The sequence below is a fragment of the Geotrypetes seraphini genome, chromosome 1 (assembly GCF_902459505.1).
Source record: "Geotrypetes seraphini chromosome 1, aGeoSer1.1, whole genome shotgun sequence".
In the NCBI taxonomy this organism is placed as follows: Eukaryota; Metazoa; Chordata; class Amphibia; order Gymnophiona; family Dermophiidae; genus Geotrypetes; species Geotrypetes seraphini.
The window spans coordinates 274,380,859-274,395,855 of NC_047084.1; the positions used below are offsets into that span (position 1 = coordinate 274,380,859).

The 14,997-nt window shown below is 50.0% G+C and overlaps 1 protein-coding gene and 1 non-coding gene across 4 annotated transcripts in view; both read left to right on the plus strand.

The window, feature by feature from the left end:
- Positions 1 to 14,997, plus strand: part of PTCD3 (pentatricopeptide repeat domain 3) — a 137,751-nt gene that overhangs the window by 50,295 nt on the left and 72,459 nt on the right. The gene's annotated exons all lie outside the window — the stretch shown is intronic.
- On the plus strand, positions 6,880 to 7,016 carry LOC117352848. Its single transcript, XR_004537899.1, has one exon. It is a non-coding gene; the product is annotated as a small nucleolar RNA SNORD94 (small nucleolar RNA).

The window sequence follows — 14,997 nt, forward strand, 5'->3', positions numbered from 1 at the left end:
GAGGCAGAGGGTCTGCTTCCAAGAAGTTGGTTGCTTTGCAGTACACACACTTGGACAGCCTGCATTCACAGTGCGGGAACTCAGGAACCGTTCCCTTGGGAGCATAGCTTGCCCCAGGTTTGTCCACTAGTGGATTTGAGTACAGGCTCTGTGGCGGTTTATCCAGAATTGGGGCTGACTGCGTTCTCCCCGTTTGCGCCTGTGGGCACCAGAGGGAGTTGAGGTCTTTGGTCGGGATGTAGGGTCCGAGATGCAGTCAGAAGAAACGGGCAGTCCAATTTCCAGGCTTGTTGAGGCAGAGGATCTCCCTGTAAGCTGTTTCAGCTTCCATCTTGCAGCTTCCAGCACACAGCATGTCATGGAGAAAGGTTGACAGCCTGGAAGATTGATTTGGGGGAAGGGTCTCCAAAATCACATTTTGGAAGGTTTCAAGGTTAGCCCTAGGTCCCCATCCCCTACCTGAAAAATCCTAAAATCACTGTTGCAGTGCAATTGGTGGGACATTATAGACCATAGGGTTATTTCCCTTTACTCACTTGACCTGCAGAAGAGAATCATTCCAGATTTTCCACTCCACCTTTAAGGTATTTCACAGACCAGCTTAGCTCCACCCCCAATTTTTCTCTTCTGCCTGGCTGCAGTTAGAGTTCTGCTCTCCACATTTATTATTTTTAATTCGGTATAGTTTCATTACCTTTCACGGCTCTTTCATGTGTCAAGCGCTCTTAAAAGCTGCCTGCTTGAGAATTCACAGACTTTGGTCTGTAGCTGACAGGCCGATTCCTTCGGGATACCTGTTCTCCAATGTGCTAGTCTTCTTTGAAGCTCAGGGCCGTCCCTGTCCTGGCCTTGCTCCCTGTTAAGCAGGGGGCTCGGCCGCAGACCATTTAGCACACTTTGGGGGCTCAGCGATGTTCCGCAGTGTGCAGGCTGCATTTCACATTTCCGCCCGTTCTGGTGCGCAGTCAGTGGTTAGCGGGGGTGGAGGCATGGTCAGATAGTCGGTCTGATCGGCAGTCCAAAGAAGCAGCTTGATGTCGGCTTTCCCGGCAGGGTGGCAGTGAGTTCTTACTCTGGCTTTTCACAGAGGCTAGAGAGCAGGTATAGCATCTGTGTCTCCAGTAATGTGAGTAAGAGGAGCTGAAAGCTAATTTTGATGGGTTTTGGGGGTTTTCTAGTGTTCCCCTGGGTTCCCCCACCTGAACTTTACTAATTTCGGGAAGGCCGTTTTTTGGCGTGAATTTGCTCCTTCGGCCATTTTGAATTTTTAATGAGTTTTCAACTTTTCACTACTTCTTCAAATTTGATTTTTTTGCAAGGAAATCTGCTGGGATGGAGTCCTGAGGGTCTCCATGGATTCATGTGAAATTTGTGCAAATTTGCTGCTTTTGGAGCATCCGTGCGTCACGTGCTGCACAGCTTGGTCTGGGGGGTGCGGTAACTTCAGGTTCAGCCCCCCTCTGCAGAAGCAGGTGATACAATGCTCAGCTAGCCTGTTGGGGCTGCCATCTTTATTTTCGGGGCTTGGGACTGCGCATTTCTTGTCTAGCCACGATACAGACCCTCCACAGCCTACAAAGGGCAAGTCTAAGTCATCTAAGGGTGACTCTATGCCCCAAGGTCCAGATGCCTACTCGGAGTTCATGAAATTTTTGTGGTCCAAGTTTCAATCGAGGGGTCCAGCTGCTGGAGGTTTATCTGTTACTCCTATGGCATTGCACAGCACAGGCCTTTATATCTTCGGGGACGACAGTCTTTCAGACATCCCCGGTGGTTTCACAGTCTGTGCTGGGGACTACAGCGGCGAATTCGTCCCTCGCTGATCAATTTCTCCCCAGATTGAAGGATCCTGATTGAGATACTGGATCCCTTAGGGGCTCCAGATCCTGGAGGACTTGATAGTGGTGCACTTGTTTAGAGTTGCGGCACTCCCTGACTTGATTGCTGAATTCTTACTGGAATTGAGCTTGGATGACAAGCCCACTGTTGTCTCTTCTCCATGGCTCTGCAGTACACGCGCCCAATCTGCCATTTTTCCCCTGGCATCCAGATTTGAATTTTTTAGTCACAGAATAGTTTGATTCTCCGGAAGGTCTCTTTCGGAATGCTTGGGTCATGTCTCATTTGTATCCTCTGGTACAGGAGTGTCAGCAGCTGTTGGAAACCCAAGGTGGATTCCTAGGTGGCCTGGTGCACTTCGCTACCTACTGAGGTGTTGTGTTAAAAAAAAAACACTTTTTGAAACAGCTAATTTAGGTGTCGAAGCTGCTATTTCATTTATGGCCCATGCCTGTATGACTCGGCTGCATGCACTTGAGTCTGAGGCGGTAGATCCTCCTCCTCCTCAGCTTCGTATGGCTGGGGCAGACTACCTGGTGTATGGCTTCTAGGACCTTGTGAGAGTCCTGGCGAAGGTCTCCACCTATTTGATTTTGGCCCGCCGAATGCTCTGGGTTCGGCAGTGGGTTGGAGATTCCACCTCCAAGGCAACCCTGGCTCGCCTGCCTTTTAAGGGACAGTTATTATTTGGCAAAGGGTTGAATGATCTCATGGATGCGGTGATGGTCCGACGCCCTACGTCTCTCCTGGATGGTCAGGCCAGACTTGGACCTACTGCAATTTTCTCCCTCCTCGGCGCAGAGCGTCAGAGGGTGATATGCGGGCTGCAGACGTTCCCAGCCAGCAAACGCCCATTCTACCCGACCTGCCAGCAAGACACAATGACAACAGGAAGCCGGGGATCCCTCTAACAATAGGGGATCGGCTTTCAGAGTTTCTGCCTGCCAGGGGGTGCTTTACCAAAGATCAGTGGGTTTTGGCACTTATTCGATTGAGCTACCAGCTGGACTTCAACCAACCACTGTCCGATTGGCTCGTGCTCTCTCCTGTCGGGGATCAGGAAAAAGCGCGTTACAGTTCAGTGCTTGTTGGATGTTCGAGTAATAGAGCGATGTTTTGGGCTCCAGCAGATACTCTGTTTACTTTCTCTTGCCGAAGACAGGATCAGAAAATTGGAGTCCTATCCTAGCTCTGCAACATGTGAATGCAGCCCTCAAGATTCCTCGGTTCTGGCCGGAGACTGTAAAGGCAGTCAGGTGGCGGTGTCTCCAGGGGAGTTTCTGGCCTCCTTGGATCTTACGGAGGCGTACCTGCACATCCCCATTTTTCCAGCTCACCGCACCTTGCGGAAGTTTCATGTGCTGGGTCAGCATTATCAGTTTTCGGCTCTGCCTTTTTTGGCCTAGCAATGGCACCCCGGATGTCCACCAAAGTGATGTTGGTAATAGCAGCTCATCTGAGGAAGAGGGGATTGCAAGTTTACCCATAACTGGCAGACTGGTTGATCAGAGTGTCCTCGTTGGAAGAGAGGCGTTCTACGGTGGAATGGGTGCTCCGGACACTGGAATCCTTGGGCTGGATTGTCAACTTCTGAAAGAGCTCCTTGCGGCCCAACTGATCCCTAGAAGACCTGGGAATTCTGTTCAGTATGGCAGTGGGTTGTGTTTACTGGCTCGAACCTCACAAACAAGAGCTGTGTGCGCAGATTTCAGCCCTGTTGAAGATGCCGACTCCATCAGCGTGGGACTACATGCAGGTCTTAGGCTCCATGGTAGCTGCGCTGTATGTGGTCCCCTGGATAAGGGCTCTCATGCATCCTCTTTAAACATGCCTTGCTTTCTCAATGGGCGCTACACCGAGATGACTTGGAGATGCCTCTGCCATGGGCGTTGGAGGCCAGAGCAAGCTTGGTGGCTTCGCCTGCAATCGCTCTGCAAGGGCGTGCCATTGTCGCTTGCCTCTGCGATTGTGGTAACCATGGATGCCAGCCTTCAGGGCTTGGGGGGCTCCCTGCAATCGTCGTCCTCTTCGAGGCTGTTGGACCCCATTGCAGAGGAAGTGGTCCATCCACAGGCTGGAGCTCAAGACAGTTCGGCTGGCCCTGAGGGAGTGACAATCGACAAGGAGGACCCAAGAGCTCTCCTTTGGCTCAGGAGGCTCAGCTTTTGTTCAGTTGGGTGGAACGTCATCTCCTGGCCCTGACGGCGTTCCATGTGTCCGGAGTGGACAAGGTTCAAGTGGACTTCCTCTGTCGTCAAAGTTTGGATCCAGCCGAGTAGACCCTGTCGCCTCAGGCGTTTCAGAAGATTGTACGTTGTCGGGGTCAACCTGGCCTGGATCTCATGGCCCCGGCGCGAAACAAGAAAGCGCATTGCTTATTCAGCCGAAGATATGAGCCCGGAAGCGCAGGGATTGATGCCTTAGTATAGCTGGGGCCTCCGGATGTTCTTCTATACGTCTTCCCATCCTGGCCAATGTTTGGCAGGGCTTTTCTGTGAATTGCGACTCTTCCAGGCAGTCATTCTAGTGCCTCCCGATTGGCAGAGAAGACCCTGGTACGCAGCTCTGCACCTGAGTGCCTCCATGGTTTTTCTTGCTCAGGGCCGGTGGCCTTGGAAGCTCTGGGTCGCCTTGCTCTTGAGCGTGCGGCCTTAGAACAATAAGGCTCTTTGGAGCTTGTAATTGCTGCGCTTCTCAACTCCAAGAAGTCTTACACGGTGTCTTCCTACTCTAGGGCGTGCAGCACCTTCAGACATTGATGTACCCTGGATCGAGTAGACCCTTTTTTCGGATCCTATCACGGGTTCTTGATTTTCTCCAGGCTGGTCTGACTACAGCCCACACGATGGCGTTCTTTAGGGTCCAGGTGGCCGGTCTATCTTGTTTCTGGTCTCCGGATACCCGGGCCCCGTTGGTGTCACTTCCAGTTGTTGCTCGTTTTTTGGAAAGGGGCTTTTCGAGTCCGGCCGTGTTTTAAGAATCCATTCCCAGCCTGGGACTTCATGTGGTTTTGGAGGGTCTTGCCACATTTCTTTTGAGCTTCTTAACAAGGCCTCACTTCTGAATCATACGATCAATACTGTTTTTCTGGTCTCCATCTCTTCTGCCTGTTGGGTTTCCAAGCTGCAGACATGGTCTGGTAGAGACTTTTTCCTCCGAATTTCGGAGATGGGAGTCTCACGTCGGACCATTCCTTCCTTTTTGCCTAAGTTGGCGTCAACGTTCCATGTCCATTAGGAGGTGTGTTTACCTGTTTTTCAGTTGACAGGTTCCAAAAATCAAGATCGTCTCCTGAAAAGGTTGGGCATGCGCAGGGTTCTGCTGTGTTACCTAGAGGTCCACAACAATTTTCGCTTTTTGCATCATCTCTTTGTGCTGACGCAATTGCTTAAGTGCGGTACTCCCACTTTCTAAGGCCACGTTCTTCTGGTGGATCCATGGGGAAATTTCCTCCACTTACATTTTTATTTTGGGGGGGTGGGGGAAACAGTCTCCTGTGTCTGTTGAGGCGCATTCTACTAGGAGTGTGGTTTCTTAGTGGGCAGAAGCGCAGTGTTTTCTCCTGAGGAGATTTGCAGGGAGGCGACATGGTTGTATCTTCCCACATTTGCCTAATTTGACAGAGTGGATGTTGCTGCCAGACGGGACTCTGCTTTCGGGTCCTCGGTCATGAAGTCCGGCACATCAAGCCCACCCTAACTCTCTGGGGGACTGATTTTGTACGTCCCTATGGTCTAGAATGTCTCACCTATTGCACTGGAAAAGGAGATTATGTACTTACCCTGGTAAGATCTTTTCCAGTAGATAGATGAGACATTCTAGACTCCCTGCCCTGTGCCTGCTGTTCCTGCTTTCAGGTTTCAGATTCAGATTTCAGACTTTGTTGACACATTTCTGCCTTATTAGCTATTACCATCTTGTTTTGTGGAGGCCAGTTAGCCCTTAGAGGCTGGGAATTAATTGTACATAGGTTCACCCTGTTCTGGGAGAAGTTCTTGAGCTCCTTTGGTAGATCGTTTGGTATCTTCAGAAATAGAGTTGACTGCCTTTTTAGAGGATTCCTAGGATGTTATACAAACTAGATCAACCCTATTGGTAACTTGTCTTAATGAACAAGAGAAATCCTTGATCATGAAAATTATATTTTAAAAAGAAAGGCGAGAATTCCTGTAAAGCTAAAGTGATGATATTTTCTGATGTAGCTAGGGAAAAGCAATTGAGGCACAAGGCTTTTTTAGTCTTGAAGCCCAGAATACTGGCCTTAAAAGCTACATTAAAAAAAAAAAAAAAAAAAATTCCTTCTAAATGCTTATTAAGTTTTCAGAATCACTGTTTTTTAGGGATCTACTTCAGTTAGAACAGTTTCTGAAAGTCTTGAATGGAATATAATGCAATATAGCAACAATATTAGGATTTTTTATCCTTATTTCCTATGGATTTTCTTTTTTCTGCAAATTTAAGGAATCACTTCTCCCTTGACGTGGGCTTGATGGATATTGTAAAATAATTTTATTTATTTAATGTAATAAGAACTTCCATTTTCTTTAATGATGTTTGTAGATTGTATAAAGAAAAAAAGAACAAAACCCTGTATCTTGACTGATTACAGTAGGACTTGAAAAAAGAAAATTAAGTAAAATACATTTTTAATTTGTTTCTTTAAAAATAAGTATTTTATCAGTTTATAATATGCTGTGTGGCTGATCTCATCTCTATAGGTTAAAAAAATTAATTCAGTTGACTTTATTTTAGTAATATCTTTTAAGGCTCTTGCAATTTTGTGACATCACCTTGCATATTCAGTACTGAAGATTCTGTCCAGTATACCTGTGTCCTCTGCAAAATCAGTGACGCTTCTTAAATAACTAAATAAAGCTTAGAAAATCTTTGGAAGACTTGTTGTTGCTATGCAACACATTGCATACAAACAACAATCTTTTTATGTGGCAAGGAAATTTGGTTATATGGCATATGTTTCCTTTCTGAAATTCATGGGAATCTAGATTTGTTTTAAACTTCAGACAGATAAATGTAATTTCTTTGGCAATGATGATTGGCGCAGGGGTACGGACCTCAGCTGGATCATGGGAGCTGAATGTGGATCCTTACTCAGGATTGCTGACTTGTGGTTGGCACTCTGAGAGACTCACATGAGAACTTGCCTGAATCTGAGCCAAATTACATAAATATGACAGTAGTGGCAAAATAATTTTTTCTATGGGAGGATTGGATTGGATTTAATGCATTTGATATATCACTTGAACATAGGTATTAAGTGGTTTACAATACCAAATATAGGTATTGAACTACTCTCTCTGTCCCGAACGGGCTCACAATCTAATTAAGCATACAAAATAAGACATCACTAACATTACAGAGATATATAATAAGAGGGAGGAAAATAAAGTACTACATGGAAAGTAAAGAATATTGAAGGCCAATTAAAAAAAAACCCTTAAGATCCAAGAAAATTAGTATTAGTTATACATTATAAAGAAAAATAGAATAGATAATCTAAATTTATAAATATTAATAGCAGAAAAACAAGATGATTCAATTAAACTAAAGTAAACTCTAGACAGTTTATAGTTCTGAGTTTCATTCCGGCCCAATAGACAGAACAAACACCTCAATTTATCATTCAGGAAAGGCTAGCGTCAGATACAGTATTTAGCTAGATATTCATTAATGGACTTTGGATGGATCCATAATGAAGATGAAAGAAAATAGTCTTCAATAGTTTCTGGAGGGAGTGATGCCAGGCTTTGAAAACTAGGCAAAGTAGATTGAATTCAATCTGATTAGTTATAGGCAGCCAGTGCATCTTAAAAAGAATCAGAGTAATATGGTCGCAGATGTGTGCACCTGTTAGGAGTCTAGCTGCACTGTTTTGAATTAGCTGTAGGTATGATAAATTGGCTATGCTTGGCCCTAGAAATAACATGCTACAGTGATCTAAGTGACTAGTAATGAAAGCATGAGTTAGTTTTGTTAGGCTATTTACAGAGCATAGGTTTTAGTTGCTGCAATAGTCTTAGATGGTAGAAACACATTTTTACTTAATGACTTATTTGCAGAGTTAAGCTTAATACAGAGTTTCAACGCATTCCTAGAGTTAAGTTTGTCGTTGAGTTGAATGAGTTTGTGCTTGGATGGATTTGCTGGCTAGTTCAGGAAGTTTACATAGTGCAGAATGGCTGCGTGATAGCCATATGATGGATTATTTTTTTGCATTAACAATTAGGCTATTGTCTGCAAGCCAGATGTTAAGTTCAATCAGTTTGCTATTAAGGTCAGAAAGCACTTCTTCTTTGTTGTTATCCACAAATATAAGTAGTTGAATATCATCCGCAAAGATGTGAAATTTGATGTTCATGACTCTAGTATGTCTGCGTGAGTGGACTGCTAGGCAGCAGCAAATCTTATGACCCAGCAACGGCAAATCTTATGTTCTTAGTAATTTTGCTAAAGGAACCAGGGAGTTGGTGGTAATAAAGATCCTTGCGGAACACCTGACATAACGGATTTGCTTGTAGACCATTGATTGTTCCAATAAACCAAATAGGATTAATTAGTGAAGTGAACCATTGCAGAACTGTGGAATTCAAAACGAACTCTCAGTTTCTGGAGAAGTTTCAGATGAGAGATTGTATCAAAAGCTGCGGTTAAATCTAGCTGGATCCATAAAATATTAGAACCCAATTTAGTTTTGCATAGGATTTCATCCGTGAGGTCTAACAGTGATTCTATACTTTGATGACTTCTGAATCAGATTACCGGTGGTAGAGTATATCGTTACCTTCTAGTTATTCTGTAAGTTCCTTGAGGACCACTTTCTCTAGAGTGTTAGCCTGTAGAGGTAGATTTGAGATTGGTCAAAAATTGACATAGCCTCCATTACTGGAATTACCTTTTTTAATGATGGGAGTAATAGAAGCTGCCTTGGTGCATTTTGGGACTATTCTGTGACTAATTATGGGGGCAATTTCTTTCCTATGAGTGTAGAGAATTTTATGATTCAACAATTTTTATTGAGCAACAATAAGTAACAAATACAATTCTAATACAATATACAAAAAGAAAACAGAACCCAAACATAGACAACAGAATGAGCAATCAAAAGTGGCATAACAGAATTTCAATCTAGGTTCTTGTTAAAAGTCACACAGAACTCCAGGATTGCAACAGCAGTAATACAAAACAAACTCTATTGTGGCTTTTTTGACCCTGTGCAAGTTACTTAACCCTCCATTATCCCAGGACAAGCAGGCATGATATTCTCACATGTGGGTGACGTCATCTACGGAGCCCCGGCGCGGACAGCTTTTCAAGCAAACTTGATTGAAGTTTCAAGTTTGCACACTGCACCACGCATGTGCGTGCCTTCTCGCCCACTAGAGGGCGCATCCCACCTCGTGGTCCTCAGTTCAAATTTTTCCGCGGAGCAAGAAAGCCCTGTGGATCTGAGCTCCAGTGTTTTTGCCTTCTAGCTGCCGCGTTTAGTTTGTTTTTCCTTTCGAATTAGTTCGCGGTGCTGTTTTCCTTTCGTTTCTTTTCAAAAAAAAAAAAAAAGTCTTTCGTTTTTAGTCGGGCTCCGGGGGCTCCCGGAAGCCGTGGCCGCGGGACGTCGGTACGTTCCCGGCCTTCTTCTTTTTCTTCGTGGATGTCCCGTCCTGTTACGGGATTCAAAAAGTGCAGCCGGTGTGAGAGGTTGCTTTCCATCACTGACCCTCACCGGTGGTGCATTGTCTGTCTTGGGCCCGAACATCCGACAGACTCGTGTGATCGCTGTGCTACCTTCCAAAACAGGGCCCTCCGTCGCCGTAAGGCAAGAATGGCCGAATTGTTCGCCGTCGACGCGCCGCCTAAGGCCTCGACGTCGGCCTCGGCTTCGGCCCCGGCCTTGACCTCGGCCTCGGCGTCCTCGGGGGCCTCGGCCTCGCCTCGGCCCTCTTCCTCGAAGGCGTCGTCAGTGAAGCAAGCTTCGGGTAAGTCCTCTGTTCCATCCCCTTCAGCAAAGAAGCCATCCTCGAGTCAGGCCAAGGCGGGTGGGTCGACCCCGGCCCCGCATCGGACCTCGACTCCGCACACCCCGAGGGAATACTCGAGACCGAGGTCGCCCTCCAGGGAGTGTGCCCCGGACTCGGAACTCCCCACCTTCGTGGGGATTCCGGCCTTCCAGGATCTCCTCCGAGCTCTGATCTCATCGGAGCTGTCGGGAGCCCTGGAAGTGTTGCAGCGTGCTGCGGTTCCGGCGGCCTCGACCTCGGCCTGGGCGCCTTCGGTCTCGGAGGCCCCGGCCTCGGCTCCCTCGGGAGCCCCGGCCTCGGCGACCTCGGTCTCGGGTACTGGGGCCCCGTTCACCTCGGTCTCGGCCCCGCCCCGGACCTCGACCTCGGGGGAACCCCCTGAGCGGAGTGTAAGGCCCAAAGAAAAGTTGCGCAGAGTGCGCCGTCTTTCCTCCTCTTCCTCCGGGTCTTCCAGACACGCCTCGCCCTCGACGCGACCTCGGACGGGGCGTCGATCGAGGAAGTCTAAGCGGCCCCGAGGCTCGCCTCGGCGCGACCGTTCCTCGTCGTTCGGGGGCGAGGCGCTGCAGGTGTCGGAATTGCGCCTCGACAACCCGAGGCTCCTCCGCTCACCCCATGGGAAGTCTTCCCGGGCCGCCTCGCCGAGGAAACGGGAGAGTGTCCCACGAACCCCGGGGTCCTCACCCAAGGGTTCTGCGAGGAGGATAACTTCCCCTTCCCCCTCGAGGACCCTCGAGAGGGGATCCTGGGATTCGGGATCGGTTAGGGATCCTCATTATTCCCATGAGGCCTCCCCCCTCTCCTCGGTGGGGCGGTCGAGAACCCCCTCTCCCCAGGCTAGGCCGTCCTCATTTTCATCCTTCGTTCAGGACATGGCCCAAGCCCTGGGGATTGACCTGATGGTAGGCTCTCGGTATTCCAAAGAATTTTTGGAGGAACAGGACCTCCCCACTCTTCCTAGGGAGGTGCCTAGACTCCCTCTCAACAGTGTCCTTCTGCAAACCTGGCTGAAGAACTTGTCAAACCCTCTTACAGTCACGTCTGTGCCTTCAAAAATGGAATCGAAGTATAGGACGATTCCCCCTAAAGGGTTCGATAAGGCGCAGCTCTCACACCAGTCTCTTCTGGTGGAGTCTGCTCTTAAAAAATCACAGCCCTCACGGGTTTCTGCGGCGGTTCCACCAGGCAGGGAGGGGCGGACCCTGGACAAGTTTGGCCGTCGCCTCTATTCAAATTCCCTGATGGCCACCAGGGTTCTAAATTACGCCTTCACCTTTTCCTCCTTTTTGCGTGGTATGGTGAAGGACCTTCCTCAATATCGAAACTCGTTACCGGACTCCCAAAGAGCAGGATTCGACAAGTTTATGTCCAACCTGTCTCAATTGCGGTTGTACCTATTCCATGCAGTGTACGACGCCTTTGAGCTGGTTTCGAGGGTGTCGGCCCTCGCGGTGGCCATGCGCCGCTTGGCCTGGCTTCGCACCCTCGACATGGACCCAAACCTGCAGGAACGCCTGGCAGACTTGCCTTGTGTGGGGTCCGAGTTATTCGACGAGTCATTGGATGCGGCGACCAAGCGCTTGTCGGAACAGGAGCGCTCTCTAGCATCCCTGGTCCGGCCCAAACCTAGGCCCCCGCCGCAGAAACCCTTTCGGCCTCCGCCGCGCCGATACCCTCAGAAGTCGACCCCGGCTTTCTCGAGACCGCCTCCGAGACGTCCGTCTCAGCGAGGCAGAGGGGGACAACCCCAAGCCCCGGCGCAGGGCCCTTCTAAGCCAGCGCCTTCCTTTTGACGGGCTGAGCGGACGGGGCGGGTTCCCCTCCGCACTTTCACAAGAACCCCTTCCTATCGGGGGCCGTCTTCGGTCCTTCCGGGAGGCATGGACCGGGATTACCTCAGACGCTTGGGTGCTCCGGATCGTCTCCGAGGGCTACTCGCTCAACTTTGTGTCCTCGCCGCCGGACAGTCCCCCAAGTTTAGTCCCCTGCAACCGTTCGCAGCTACCGACCCTTATAACCGAAGCCAAAGCCCTCTTGAAGCTTCGGGCGGTCGAGCCGGTCCCCAAGGACCAGTGGGGTACGGGGTTTTACTCCCGCTACTTCTTGGTCCCAAAAAAGACCGGGGACCTGCGCCCCATACTGGACCTCAGGAAGCTCAACAAATTCCTGGCCCGGGAGAAGTTTCGAATGCTATCTCTCCCGGTTCTGTATCCCCTCTTGGAGGAAGGGGACTGGATGTGCTCCCTCGACCTGAAGGAAGCATACACCCATGTTCCGGTGCACCCCGCCTGTCGAAGATTCTTACGATTCCAGGTGGGGGACCTCCACCTCCAGTACAGGGTACTGCCCTTCGGCCTGGCCGCGTCCCCACGAGTATTCACGAAGTGCATGGTGGTGGTTGCAGCAGCCCTCAGGTCGCGTGGACTTCACGTGTTCCCTTACCTGGACGATTGGCTCATCAAAGCCCCGACCAGGGAGGGGGTTATCTCAGCGACCCGACAGTCTATTGCCTTCCTGCAAACTCTCGGGTTCGAGATAAACTTTCCAAAGTCTCAGTTGAGGCCGTCGCAGTCTCTTCAATTCATAGGTGCGGTGCTGGACACGGTGCGCCTACGCTCCTACCTGCCGACCCAGCGGTTGGAAGCCCTGGTACGGATGAGCCACCAGGTCTCTCAACTGTCGAAGGTGTCGGCCAAGCGCATGATGATGCTGCTGGGCCATATGGCCTCGACGGTACATGTCACGCCGTTTGCGAGGCTACATCTGAGGATCCCTCAGTGGACCCTCGCGTCCCAGTGGCGTCAGGAGTGCGACCCGGTGTCTCGCCTCATTTCGGTGACTCCGCCCTTGCGGAAATCGCTGCGTTGGTGGACAGACTCTTCAAATCTGTCCATGGGGCTATTGTTCCGCACTCCGCCTTTTCGCAAGGTCCTGACCACGGACTCCTCGGAGTACGCGTGGGGAGCCCACCTCGACGGTCTTCGCACGCAGGGCCTGTGGTCGGCAGAAGACCGTCAGTGTCACATCAACGTGCTAGAGCTGCGGGCCATCTTCCTAGCACTTCGAGCCTTCGTTCACATATTGCAGGACCAGGTGGTCCTCGTCCGCACGGACAATCAGGTGGCAATGTATTATGTGAACAAGCAGGGAGGAACGGGGTCATGGCCCCTCTGCTCCGAAGCTCTTCGCCTCTGGGAGTGGGCGGCCTCCCGGAACATCTTCCTCCGGGCGGTCTACATCCAAGGAGAACGGAATTGCCTGGCGGACAAACTCAGTCGACTTCTGCAACCGCACGAGTGGACTCTACACTCAGCAGTTCTACGCGAGGTTTTCGCTCGCTGGGGAACGCCACAGGTGGATCTGTTTGCCTCTCCGGAGACACACAAACTACCACTATATTGTTCTCGGATGTACTCGCAGGACCGTCTGGAAGCGGATGCCTTCCTACTCGACTGGGAAGGGAGGTTCCTGTACGCATTCCCTCCGTTCCCTCTGATCATGCGAACGTTGGTACACCTAAAATCGTCCACGGCCACGATGATTCTCATAGCACCTCGGTGGCCGCGTCAGCACTGGTTCTCCCTGCTGCTCCAGCTCAGTGCCAGGGAGCCTCTTCCCCTGCCTGTCTCTCCTTCTCTGCTGTCTCAGAGTCAAGGATCCATGTTACATCCCAATCTGCAGTCATTGCACCTGACAGCCTGGTTTCTTGTTCCCTGACTCCTCCGGACCTGTCTCAATCGGTGAAGGAGGTGTTGGAAGCCTCCCGCAAGATCTCGACGAGGCTTTGCTATACGCAGAAATGGACCAGGTTTTCCACCTGGTGTTCGTCTTTTCACCTGGATCCGGTATCAGTTCCGGTATCCTCGGTTTTAGAATATTTATTTCATTTGTCGCGCTCCGGCTTGAAAACCACTTCGGTGCGGGTTCATCTCAGTGCGATTTCTGCTTTCCACCAACCTCTGGAGGGACGCCCCCTGTCACTCCACCCCTTGGTGACACGCTTCATGAAAGGGTTACTCAGGGTTTGCCCCCCTCTTAAGCCTCCGTCTGTCGTGTGGAACCTGAATGTAGTTCTGGCTCAACTGATGAAACCCCCCTTTGAGCCACTCAACAAGTCCCCCTTGAAATTTCTGACTTGGAAGGCGGTGTTTCTGATTGCCCTCACCTCCGCCAGGCGGATTGGGGAGTTGCAAGCCTTGGTTGCGGACCCTCCTTTCACTGTCTTTCATCACGACAAGGTGGTTCTCCGCACCCATCCTAAGTTTTTACCTAAAGTTGTTTCTGACTTCCACCTCAATCAGTCCATTGTCCTTCCTGTGTTCTTCCCGAAGCCCCACTCCCATCCTGGCGAGACGGCGCTTCACACGCTTGACTGTAAGAGGGCGTTGGCATATTATCTTCAACGCACCAAGTCTCATCGGAAGGTTCCTCAATTGTTTTTGTCCTTCGATCCCAATCGATTAGGGCATCCAGTTTCCAAGCGCACTCTGTCTAACTGGTTGGCCGCTTGCATTTCCTTTTGCTACGCTCAGGCTGGCCTTCCTCCCCCGGGTCGAGTCACGGGGCACAAGGTCCGAGCAATGGCAGCTTCGATAGCCTTTCTCCGATCCACTCCGATGGAGGAAATATGTAAGGCTGCCACTTGGTCTTCGGTTCATACATTCACCTCTCATTACTGTCTGGACACTCTATCCAGGAGTGATGGCCGGTTTGGCCAGTCAGTATTGCAAAATCTGTTTTCCTAATTGCCATCCTCCCACCTGCCCTGTTTTGGTTAGCTTGGAGGTCACCCACATGTGAGAATATCATGCCTGCTTGTCCTGGGATAAAGCACAGTTACTTACCGTAACAGGTGTTATCCAGGGACAGCAGGCATATATTCTCACAACCCGCCCGCCTCCCCGGGGATGGTTTCCTTGCTAGTTATGGAACTGAGGACCACGAGGTGGGATGCGCCCTCTAGTGGGCGAGAAGGCACGCACATGCGTGGTGCAGTGTGCAAACTTGAAACTTCAATCAAGTTTGCTTGAAAAGCTGTCCGCGCCGGGGCTCCGTAGATGACGTCACCCACATGTGAGAATATATGCCTGCTGTCCCTGGATAACACCTGTTACGGTAAGTAACTGTG